The 12,673-nt window shown below is 35.1% G+C and overlaps 1 protein-coding gene across 2 annotated transcripts in view; it reads right to left on the reverse strand.

The window, feature by feature from the left end:
- The window catches only part of CENPP (centromere protein P), a 146,107-nt gene that overhangs the window by 51,573 nt on the left and 81,861 nt on the right, over positions 1–12,673 (reverse strand). The window lies entirely within an intron of this gene.

Here is a 12,673-nt window from a genome sequence, read left to right on the forward strand (position 1 = left end):
GGGATAAAGAGTATGCGGCAAATAGACACTTACTCACTGTAGAAATACATGGGCAATTAAGCTTGGATAACATTTCCATACATCAAATGTAAGTAGTTTATGTATGTTCACTCTTCAAAATTAAACAGTGAGCCTCCAAGGATTTTATAAACAAAGTAAAATATCACGCTTTTACAGCTTGTGATAGTAAGACTTAGAGAACTGACCTGACCGTTCTTCATCAAGAAAAATGTGGGAACAAATTCAGAATATTTTGGCCACCAGTAGGATCAAAATATGCAACAACAGCTCAAAACAAAACCACCACAGTTATTGTTCATTCTCTAAAATATATTTGAACAAATAATTTTTGCAGACTTACATTGGAAATTAATATACTTCAAGATGGCAATTAGGTTAGGAATGGAATATAGTTCTGCCAAAGTACTATCAGACTCAGAAGTCTTACAAAATAGCATGGACCAAACCCTGTAAGAGCCACTACATATTCTTGTGGAATTGATGTTGCTTGAACCTTAGTCATACCAGTCCTTTGAATATCTCGTAAGTCTTACAGAAGTAGATACCGCTTGATCTTTTAGCCTGACAGTAAGCTCAGCAGAGGTATACTGGGAGAGCCTTCACATTATTCCTAGATAGGTGGAATAATGACTGCCCACAGAAGGTCACTGTGGTTCCAGGAAGAAAGCCGTTAAGCGAATCAAGTAACAATTTTGCCAAACAATCAGATTTGGGTAGATGCACAGAAGTGCTCTCATTTCTCCTGTTCTCCAGATGCAGATGTAGCTGCAATTTGTATTCACAGATAAATTCAAGAGAGAACAAGCTACAAGTTCCTAAGACTGCAGAGATGTCCCATTAGGGCTTTTTTAACCATTTCAAAGAGGGAAATACTTAGAGTATGGCAAAAACCTGAATAACATTTTTTTAGCAACCCAACCAGAGACAAATATAAGGTAAATACATCTGAGTATAAGGACATAATATAAACGCTGAAACTATGTGAGGGTAAGATATTTTAAAGTCATTAAGAAACTCAGAATAGCAAAGGTTAGGATTCAATAGCCATAGCAATTCCAGAACAACAATGCTTTCTGGCATAAGAGGAATTTTGGGGCTTTACACTCTGTCTGTTATATTTCCAAGTTCTGATTTGCATTGTTGGCTCATGCATCATACATAAGAATTTGGACAACACCTGCTAAATCCTTCAGGTAGGTCCCATTACAAATTCAAATATGAAAGAAGGCGTCCTGTGGTTATCACGATATTAACAGAAAAGGTATTGATGCTGATGTTTTTATTGAGTAGGATCTTTCCACTGGTTAAATGATGACAGAACTTTTGAGGATCTGCCTAAACTGTTGTTTTGTGCACAGGGACATACACTTATGGCAAAATAAAAACTGCAAAAGTGTCCAACAAAATAAAGTTGTTACCATGGAAGCTTGGGCAGCTTTCTGAATTTGAAGCAATGATTAGAGACAATGTGTCCTCTAAGATAAGGTAAAAGATCTTTTATTACAAAAACCTTCAGAAAAATAAAGGCATCAAATGCCTTCCCAAAATGAGATTGTTATTATTAATTCCCATGTGTTGAGGCTGTTAGAACCTCTGAGACCCCAGAAATGTAGAGCTCACAGTACACACCCTTTACCATTTTCCAATTCAATTTAATAAAGAATAAAGAGATCCCCTCATGCCAAAGCTACAAATCACTCAACTTTGTCCCAAAAAGGAGTTTGAGGCATGACTACTAGCTTTCAAATGTCCCAAGATAACAAAGTGTTTTTCCCCTAATGAATTCTCTTTTACACAACACTGTAGAAAGTGGTTGATACCATTTCTGAATTTCGATTCTGCAACATGCACCATGCTTGCACTTACTGCAAAATCCCCTTAGCATTCAATAAGAAAAAATACCAGAACTCTGAAGCATGATTTTATCATCTCTCTACAAACAATTTAGTTACTCTTTTACTAAGAGAAATCATTCAACATTTAACTTGCTCAAGTCATAACTTGATAAACAGTTATATCATGGCAACAAAATAAACAATTTATAATTTCTGTTGTACAGTAATACAAATGTTAACCAGCTGAAGCTCTCATGAGAAAACCATTTTCTAATTTAAGTACTATATTTATATTCTAATGCACACAATTTTCAGAGAACATAAGACTACAGACAGTAACATATTAGAAATATGAGAAAATACTACCGAAATCATTTTACACAATAATCCTGATGACTTTGTATATGAAGCTGATCTCAGAAAACAAGTCTGCAGATTGTAAGCTTGTAGACCAATATAGTATCTGGTGCTCTGGAAGTTTGAAGCTTCCTAAAGTAGCTTCAAAATCTCTACTCATCTGGAAGGGTAGGCACTTCAACACGTAACGACAGGGACCTGCCTATGTCCTCTTTGGACTTACAACCTGGAACAACCAACAAGGGGTCACCCCTTCTGTTTAAATGCAGAAAGCAACAATGAACACGAAGTATCAACATGTGTTACAACTGTTATACAACCACTCCTTGCTGACGTTAGCTCTCCAGTTTTGGAAGACCAAAAATCAGGTCCAAATCACTGCTTAAAAGGGGTCAGAATCATGCTATGACCATCTTGTAGAATGTCCCAACCACAGAGGTGACGCCTACTTTGGAAAGAGTGCATGTTTGTGAAGAGACTTCTTTTCAAAGCTGGTTTTGCATGCAGGAAGCATTAAAAGATTTAGTGGACCAGAAACAGCAGTCAACCATGTAACCCACACTCATTTGGAGGAAACCCTGCATAACAGTCTTACTGTCTTCTTGAAAAGTGAAAAAGGTATAAACTTCCATCCAAAAAGACTAGTTCATAATAATGTGTCTGACATCCAGTAGACATACTTTCCTGTTTTCTAGTGAACAAAAGAAATCCCTGCTGCTATTGCTTATTTAGCAACATTACCCTTCTATTATAGCTAGTTACCATTAAATCCCAAACTCTCTATTTCAAGGAGAAAGGCTTTAATTTTACTTCTCTTGGCACACTGAAAACCATTTTAGATGGGGAAAAAACAGCGGATGTGAAATAAGAGCTCTCATTTAATGATGTCAACAATTTCTGTACAGTTGCTAGGCCCAAAATATTACGGAAAAATGTTGGAACACTTTTTCCATCTAAAAGCAATGAAGACATCACTTACAAAAACCTAAAATGTATTAAACAGATCTCCTTTTCCACATTAAGAAATGATCATACAATCAAAATAAATTTAGCTTTTTATTTTCTGAACAAATGAACGTACTACTTAAAAGTTTTATACCAATTCAGGCATCAAGCAGCTACACTCAAATGCTAGCAAGCAAAATTTTAACAATTTTGTTACAACTGCTATCATGAAATTAAATGGAGATACATTGCTTTAATGTTCCCAATATCCAAGTTACAAAGTCTCATTACACATGTAAAGTTCTTGCTAATAAACAGCCTGTTCTTTATTAAAATTCAATCAGCACAGACCCATAAAGAGTTTGCACTGTTTTTGCCTTTTCAGTTTAAGAAGTAAATAGAGAATATCAAGCAGAAATTTTCATAAACATCTTCCATTATATACGATGCAAGATGAACAAATTGCAACAGTTACTACGTCATTACATTACCTTTGGGAAACATTCATATACCATTGTGCATCCCTGAAAGAACTCACGTAGGGGACTACTGCATAAACCGTTTTTGATCACACCATAAAACAATTACTGATACATTATCATCCATTTTATGATACTGAAATGCTCCAGTGAGTAAAGCTAAACCAACCAACAGATTTTCTAGCATTACGGTGTCAACTTCTTCCATGCAATAAATGTCCTTATTTGTACTGGATAATGCTTGATCAGTCTTAAAAGTAATGGCATAAAATGTGCCAAACAACCTCAGGGTCAGTCTCCAAACTAAATGAAACAGCTGTCTTAAAAATACAGCTTTATTTTGCTTCAAGCAAACTAAGAGCAAAGGAACACCATAACCTGCAGTACCCTTCCCTGGGAGCTATTTCTGGTTGCTGTCAAAGGCAGGGGACTGGACTAGATGGGCTCTGATCTGATCCGGTACAGCTTTTCCTATGCTCTTATGTACTTTATGCGTAGCCCTGCCTAATTGCTGCTGAAGGTAATTTTGCACATTTCCATTAAGCATTTACTGACTTTATCAGCCTGTGAACACAGTTAATCGAGTTTCCCAATACACAATCTGGCCACTGCTATGAAGTTTCTTGGAGCAATACACAACTGCCTCTTCTCTGCAGTCACGTCTATTACGAATTCCCACCAATCAATCCAGTTTCCCAGCATACTACAAGACACAAACGAAGAGAATCTCATTTGAACAACAAGGTGGGCTAGAGAGCTGATGACAACATCTTGTCATTGCCCAGCAGCTGAGTACTATTATATGAGTCCACACAGCTTGTGTTCTATTTCAGTCACTCACTAACACTAGAAGCAAAGTTTGATCTGTATTTCATACAAGTCTGTCTTTCATTGATGCTTATACCCAGGAATCCCTGTTCTAGTGACTAGAAATAGCCATTTTTACTTATTTTCACATTTTCACCTGCAAGTTCTAGTTCTATGGATAACAAGGTTTACGTGGGGTTTTGACTTCAAAGCTCTCTATTCAGAAATTGTAATTTTTTCAGCTTGGAGAAATATTGTGTACTACAACTAATTAGAAGACCATATTCATCTCAAGAAAAAGGAAAGATCTCCTCTCTTCCAAAGACTGCAGCTTGCTTTATAAACACTAATTTATTTTCTATGGGAGGATGAAAACATGCAAAACTATGCAGGGTTTTAGAGCAAGGCAGTTGGGGGAAATGCCTGAATACTGCTTGTTTATCATAAGGTCCAACAACTGTTGGGCTCAAAAAATTACCTGATGTTTTGGGGTTACAAAGGTTTAGCTATTCACTTTCCCCATAAAAGCCAGTGATGTTCTTGCCTAGTGCTTCTAATCCAGTCCTATAAATCTGCTAGCCATTACGGACACAAACATTGTCTGTAGTCTCTACAAATGAACAAATACTCAAGAGCTGAGTGAACTCCCCAAAACAATGCTCTTCCAGTCTGCTTGAGCCATCGTGACTCCATTCATGAAATGGATTTTTTTCCAAGGACTTAAGAATGAAAGTAAATTAAAGCATTAACAGTTGCATTATTTAAAATTTCCATCTTAAAAAACATTAACTTTATAATTTCTTCTTCAGAAGAAATACAATAATGATAATAATAATAATAATATAATATATAGTCTGTTATATAAGGAAATTCCTACAGCCACTGAGTGAACAATTACTGTAGTTTGGCAGAATTTCCATTTTTTTTGTGTTTAATTCTTTGTACAAGATACAGATCTCCACACAGTTATTGAATGCAAACACTTACATAATTCATAGTTTCTGATTTAGGCTGTTATTTATATTAACATAGCTTTGACAAAATCAGTTATTAAGATCAGCTAATAATGTACTGCTTTCTACAAAGTACTTTGAAGCAGTTGTGTTAATTCAGACAAAAGAATTATATAGCAGTATTATATATATATATAAAACTGCAGGTTTTGCATGCAGTATTAGCAAAACAAAGCTATGTTTCTTTGTGGGAACTTTTTGTATGACAGTGATTCCTGGGGAAAAAATATAAAAGCTGACTTATTTTTTCCACAACACATATTTTTCTCAAAGGACTAATGCTCAACACAGCTGTGGAAATATTAAACACTCAACAACACTATCAACCAAGACAAGAATCTTCTAAGTGAATTATGTAATGGTATTTTTAAAGGATTAAAATTAGGAAACAAGGATCAAAATTAGGAAAAAGGATTAAAATTTATTTCATTTTTTTCACACCAGTTTCTCCAAAATCCTGAAGTTGGCTATGCCATTACATTTTATTCTCTGGCTTCACACATTCTGTTCCTTAAAAACCTCCACAGTTAGGGAACAGCTGCCCTCATGAATATGTCATGGTTTATACCCCCTTTTAAATGACTGTTCTTTATAAATATATACGGCTTGCTTTCTTCTAATGAAAGATGGTTCTGAACTTCTTCAGCAAAACTTATTCACTACTAGTCTTCCAGGGAGAACTCCTTTTCCATTTTTTCCCAGCACAGCTTGGCTCTCATAACAAAGAACTTGGGAAATAAGGCTTTTCCTCTTTCAATTAGACCAATTACTTTTTGGGTCTACATAAAACATTAAAATCTACTGTGTTTTCTTGTGCATTTCCATATAAATGTTTCATGATGTATTTCTTTCGGTTTGAACCTGTCACCCACTCATTTCTTTTGTGTTAACCTAGTTTTTGCATTGGAAAAGGCAAAATAATTATTCTTTCTTTCCTGATGACATATGGGTTCAAACAGATCTGCATTACCTGTATTCTGTATTTATTTTGAAGGCAATTTTGATAGACTCTGGTAAAACCTTAAATGAAAGAAACATTGATTAATCTCCCATTTTAGTTGAATTGAGTTTCTTTCCAATCTTCTGAGCAAAGAACAGCCAATGGTTTTATGTGGAGACATGCATCTTTTACATTAATTGTAATACATCTAGAAATTATAACAACAATGAAACAAAAATATAGCCGCAGTATGAATCATACGCTGACAAACTACCACAGACATAGTTTGCATATTTAACAAAATAAAAGTTATACATTGGTAAGTAAGCTTACTTTCTGAAGTCAAAGCCACTTCGTACTGCTGCGGGCAAGCCAAATGGAAATTACCCTTTGTGGAATATAAGCGTTCAAGAAAAAAATAATAGCCTCTGCTTTACAAATTGTTCTACAAAAAAGATCTCATTTTCTACACCACAAGTTAATATGCTGTTCTAACATGTGTTTTCTTTCAATTTACATAAGCATTTCCACTGTGTGGTACAAGTAACTTCTATCATCCAGTGAACTTCTAGCTATGACAAAAAGCAGTGCAAATCCATCCAGGGAACCAAACACCTAACTAATACCTTCCTGTATTTCCAAATAAATAGCTTTGAAAATAGTACATTAGGATAACCATCAGACAATTCTAACTTCTCTGCTAGTTTCTACGTGGTCCTTTAGAAGATTCTGCCTTCCAATTTCCTTGTTTTTTTTGCCAACTCTGCTAGAACACCCACCACTCCACACGGCTGCACACGCAACGGCACGCGAGGCTGAGCTCCCCCCTAGATTCAACCAGCCCTAGGCCTTCGCTGCCTAAATCAAAGACTGTTCAAGGCTGTAGCAGATTCAACTTTTTGAATACCACATATCCACAGAGGGAATAATGCCAAAAATGTGTTTGTTACTCAATACACACAAGTTTTATTTTTTAATACGTACAAAACTAGCATGAACAGCTGCAGAACTTCAACATATTTTCACTTGTGAAAAAATAGACTAAACAATATAGTTGTTAGATCTGTTATGTTATATCAAATATTGCAAATTTTCCCTAATTAGCATTTAATTTCTATATTTGTTCTATATCTGTTCTACATGTGTTCCTTTTCTTGTCAAACTTACTTGTGTTTCTCCCCTACAGGTGAAATGGGAAAAGAATGAATGTTAAAAATCAGCAAAACCACTTTCAGATAGATGAGTATTTAAAGCAAATTTAATTCTTTTTTTAAGTTGCCAACTTGGACAAAAATATATAGCTTACATAATACTTATGATTTAATTATAGCATAATTATGTAAGAAAATAATATTAACACCATAACAGCAGTGGTTAACTACAATTAAAGCAGCCTCTTTCAGAAGTCTCCCAATGGTATTTATTGTTAGACCCAACCTTGCATGACACAGTTACTGCTGTTGTGTCGATGAGGCACAAATGAAACTCCCATTAAAAATTCCCAGGAAAAAAGCATGCACCTGAGAACATAGGCTAGGTTAAGTAATGTGGTAGGGAAATCACTTCTATATTGAGATTATGTCCTTCTATTTATTAGTAATGTTTCTGAAAGCTTCAATTTTGACTGTTCCAAAGTAACAAATTGTGTGCTTCAAAATTTGCAAACAAACTTAGTTTGGAGACCTTCCTAGAAATATTGTTACTTTTTCCATCTACAAAACAGTACAAGCTCAAAGTACATACAAACATTTACAGACCCATGCTCTGCATTAGACAGAAAAGTGCAAACTGTAGTCAATTACTATGCTATAAATGTGATCTTTATACTGCTTCTATTCTCACAGTCTATCACAAACTGTGACTCAGTGACTCCAAAAGTCATGTACTTTTGTATCTTTGAAATTCTAATGCAAACTAAATTTCTTTTATTGAGTTAGAAAAAAGCATAATACCAAATTAAATGAAATTATCTTCACAGCCTAACATACTTTGAATACTTTATTTCATTTTTTCTGGAATACAAAGGACTGGATGGCCATGTTTCATTTTTCTTAAAACTACCAACTCAATGGAAATTGATGACAGCTACCACTTTAAATGTTGCCTTTATGTTCTGAACAATATACATGTAGCAAAAGGTTGTCTATAAGAAGACTTAGTCATTTACACTTCCATATTATTAATACTGGTTGTTAAAACAAAGGAGAAAAAAAAAAATCAGCATGTTCTTACTTTGCAGGTGATCAGGGTGTTTTTTTTGATTTTTTTAATCCTTAAACTTTGGCAGAATAAATCCTTGATACTCTATGAGGAAATGTTGTTCTCAGTCCAGCTTGTATTCGGACACAGAAAATTTTCCTTTAGACCTTATTATCAGAGTGATTCAGTAGTTTGGCACTGGTTGCAGAGCTTTTTGTTTTAACTACTGTTTGATTTTCCATGAAAGAATGTCTGGTGTTTCCAATGTCTGTAAGGCAGATAAAAATCCATATTCCATAAAAATGCCATGTAACATTATCCAAACTTGTAAGTAGCATCAAAACCTAGACTAACAATTGACATGTACAAAAACCAAAACTATTTCAAGACCTTCATTCATCAAGCAGGTTATTTTTCAGGCTCAGCAGTTTCATGATCCAGTTAAGCAAATTAGAAACCTTTCCAGAGGACCAAGATGATGAGCATCAAGGTGCGAATAAGCTAGCTGGGGACTTCTTCAATTGGCATTCCCACACAGAGAAATTTGTATTAATATGTAGCCTAAGGTAGAACAAAGTTAACTTACTCTCCTAAGGCAACACAAGCTATCTGCAAACTAACCTCTTCAGGTCACTATTTTGCCTCTCCAGCCATTCCAGATCATCCCATTCCTGCATGCACAAAACACACGATAAGCCTGACAACCACATGGACGCAAGTACTTGCACACATGACTCTATAGCTCTTTTTGTACATGATCTCTTAACACTGCCAGCTATGAACTGCCCTGCAATATTGATATGTTGCTAATAAACGCCAGGGACTGAAGACTCTGCAAAACGAAACAGTATATTTTGTTACAGTTTGTAAGTCAGTTGCCAAAAAGATGCAAAAAAAGTATGCACCTATTAACAAGTGAAAGTTAATTAATGCACGATAATAAAGAGTGATTGCTTTAAACATTTACGTATAAATACTGAAGAATCAAGATGAACTCCAGGAGCTGAAGCAAGTTTTTCTATACTCAGCTACCTTAATGGTGTAGTTCGACTTGAGAAGAGCCAAAACTTAGCTAAAACCAAAATATGTGACTGCACTCCACATGGACTGGTTGTGAGCATGCAAGGAATATGTCATGTTATTAAAATGTGATGAGTTGTCTCCAAGACAGATTTGTGCTGTTGATGTTAGATTCATCGCTTTACGTAAGCCACATTTATAAACAGTGCTAGAAAATGAAAAAGTACTTAGTTTGTCTTACAATAACAAATGTATACAAGATCAGCTTACAAAAAAAGACACTGCAATGTAAGCATTAGCCACATATGGCAGCATATGCTTGCTTGCTCGGAAACATAAAGTAATACAAATACAGTAATTTTCAAAAAAGAAATCAAGACAGCATTTTATTTCACTGATGTGATAATGTTAAATATAAAACATCATCCAAATTTTTTTCATTTCCATATTTTGCCATAGTAAAAGACAGTATTCTGAACCACAACATACTGGGTATACTCCTATCCTTCGCCTCAGAAATTAACCTCCACTACTCATAAAAGCTACGTACGTATTTTAAGGCAAAAGAGAATTCTAATTTTCAACCAGTTCTTTCACTGGTGAAAATAGCAGTCACTGAAAAGGTCTGAGCAAACAGTCTGACCTTGTATAATCTTTTAGTTATTTAACCATGTAATATCTCACAGGAAAAAATACATATATTTTCTTGCAAGGAAAACACCCTCAGACTACTTTCTATTTAAGAGTATCTCTCTTCATTAAGATCCCGGCATCATGGATTAAACAATTGTGACAGACACATTCTTCTATCAAGCTATTCAAAAACAAAATCTCGCTATTCATGAAACAGCAGACACAATAAGATATCATCATTTTTTCTTTTACTAGCACCTTCAACCACACCACCTCAAATCAATTGCTTTGGAACGTAGCCAACAAAGCAGCACTTGGGCCTACCTCAGAACGCTGCAGCTACAGCCTCTGAATGGCTGCTACACATTCTACGTAAGCACACTGTATTCTTACCCCAAAAAGCAAGGGGAACATTGCCCCAAGTACCTAGCCTGAATTCATTTGTTTGCACACTCCAGTTTTCATTCAGAACTCCACAGCTGCCCTACTGTGCTGGCTCATGCAATGACTTTGGGTCCAAAAATTTAAGTATACTGGAAATAGTGATTCTGGAGAGGAATTCTGCAACAGCAGTTAGTTTTCAGTAAATTGGAAATAAGCTGCAAGTGTTTAAAAGAACAAGCTCATAAACTAGATTGACAACCACTGGCCTATTTTAGTTTTCAGTGTTACTATCAACAGCTAACATCTAAAGTTCAGACTCTGGTACTCAAGAGACCTGAACAGGTGAATTTCGGGTATTTGATACTAGAATGCAATTATATTCACAATCACAATACTAAATCTGGGTCTTGAGATATTAAATAGTTTCATTACAAGAAAAGCATGTCAACGTAAGCAATATTTATTTCTACCATATTGATACTATACATGGTACAAAATACATCTTTTCCAGATCCTACCACTCTACGTGTCAGCTTCATTACGTAGTATGTCTATGACAAACTTTACATACGGAGGCATGTGTTCCTTCCACCAGAACCAACTAAAAAGAGAAAACAACAATTCAAAAAAAGTATTTACCCAAAATTGAGATGTTGGCTAAACATCAGGAATAGGGAGCATTGCTGCAAAACTAGATCAGCTGAAATTGCTGATTCAACATTCTGCTATTGGAAAGAGAAGTGAAAAAGAAGAAACCAGTACATTTATATCACTACCCTCAGGCCCTGCTCTCTTCTATTAAGGAGCCAAGAAATTGTTGAGGTTTTTTTAAACAGCAATTTAATACAAATTTGCTCAAGTAAACACATCCAAACCAAGCTATTAAAAACACAGGAGAGTGTTTGCTTAGGAAGCTTCGGTTTCTAAAGGCAGGCAAGAGAATGCAGATACATGCAATTTGATATTTCAAAAAAGTTTAAGATCATACTTCAGATTTTTATGTGGGAATGTGATTGCTTTTGAAACTGTAATTTTATTCCTTGGGAAAAGTGATAGGGAGAATCTTTTACATCATTCATCTATGCTACTGGAACACACGCAAAAACACTGCAGCAGGTAACACAAGCCTTATCTTGTTAGATATGATAGCACCAAAGTTTTAATTTTTGGCATAGTATCTTTTTCTTCCTTAAGCAAGTAACAGTAGACAAAACAATATGTGACTTAAACCATGATTTTGCAAACAGCGTCAAATTACATGTATATTATAAAAAATAAATAAAATTTCCAAGCTATTTTTTTGCAGCAAGACCAGACTTAATGGAGAAAGGAGCACAGTAAAGAAACAGATGAAGTCAGACATGCACGGAACTGGAGAGACAAAAATTGTTGTAAATTTAAAGACACAAACTATTACACTGAAACTTTTGCTTTTGGCAAACTCAATTTGTCATACATTTCTGAAGTATACATAAACAAGCAGCCCACTCAATGTAAACAAAGAATAACCCAGTTTCTAAATACTGTGATGTGCATGTCAGTACAAATAACATAACCGAGTGCAAATTCTCAAAGTCTTTGTTTTAAGCTCACAACTTCCATCCTTATCACAGAATATTGCAAATATTCTCTATTTTAAACAAAAGATATGCTTAATTTCTCATACACAAGATAAATAAATTAACTATACTATTAATTCTGATCTACATTTTACATTCTTGAACCACCTTCCCCAGCCAGATAGTTGTCTACTGAAAGCAAGGTGTAGTATTTATACATAACTACACAACAAAATCCTGATTTTATAACCTTGGAAAGGTTTGGCAACGTGCTGATCACTATAAGCTATTGATTTACTCTGCCACTGGCTAAGGTTTTATACTTCTATTTAAGTCACACTTTTTAAAGAATAACAGCTAATGAAATCCTAAATAAGAAGTGTGATTCCATAGCAGGAATGACCTGAAATGGACCTCACTGTACTTCCAATGGCCTGATGTCAACTATTATTAAGCTACAGGTTTTACAAAGTCTTCCACT

Source organism: Opisthocomus hoazin, chromosome 11 (assembly GCF_030867145.1).
Source record: "Opisthocomus hoazin isolate bOpiHoa1 chromosome 11, bOpiHoa1.hap1, whole genome shotgun sequence".
NCBI classification, from domain to species: Eukaryota; Metazoa; Chordata; class Aves; order Opisthocomiformes; family Opisthocomidae; genus Opisthocomus; species Opisthocomus hoazin.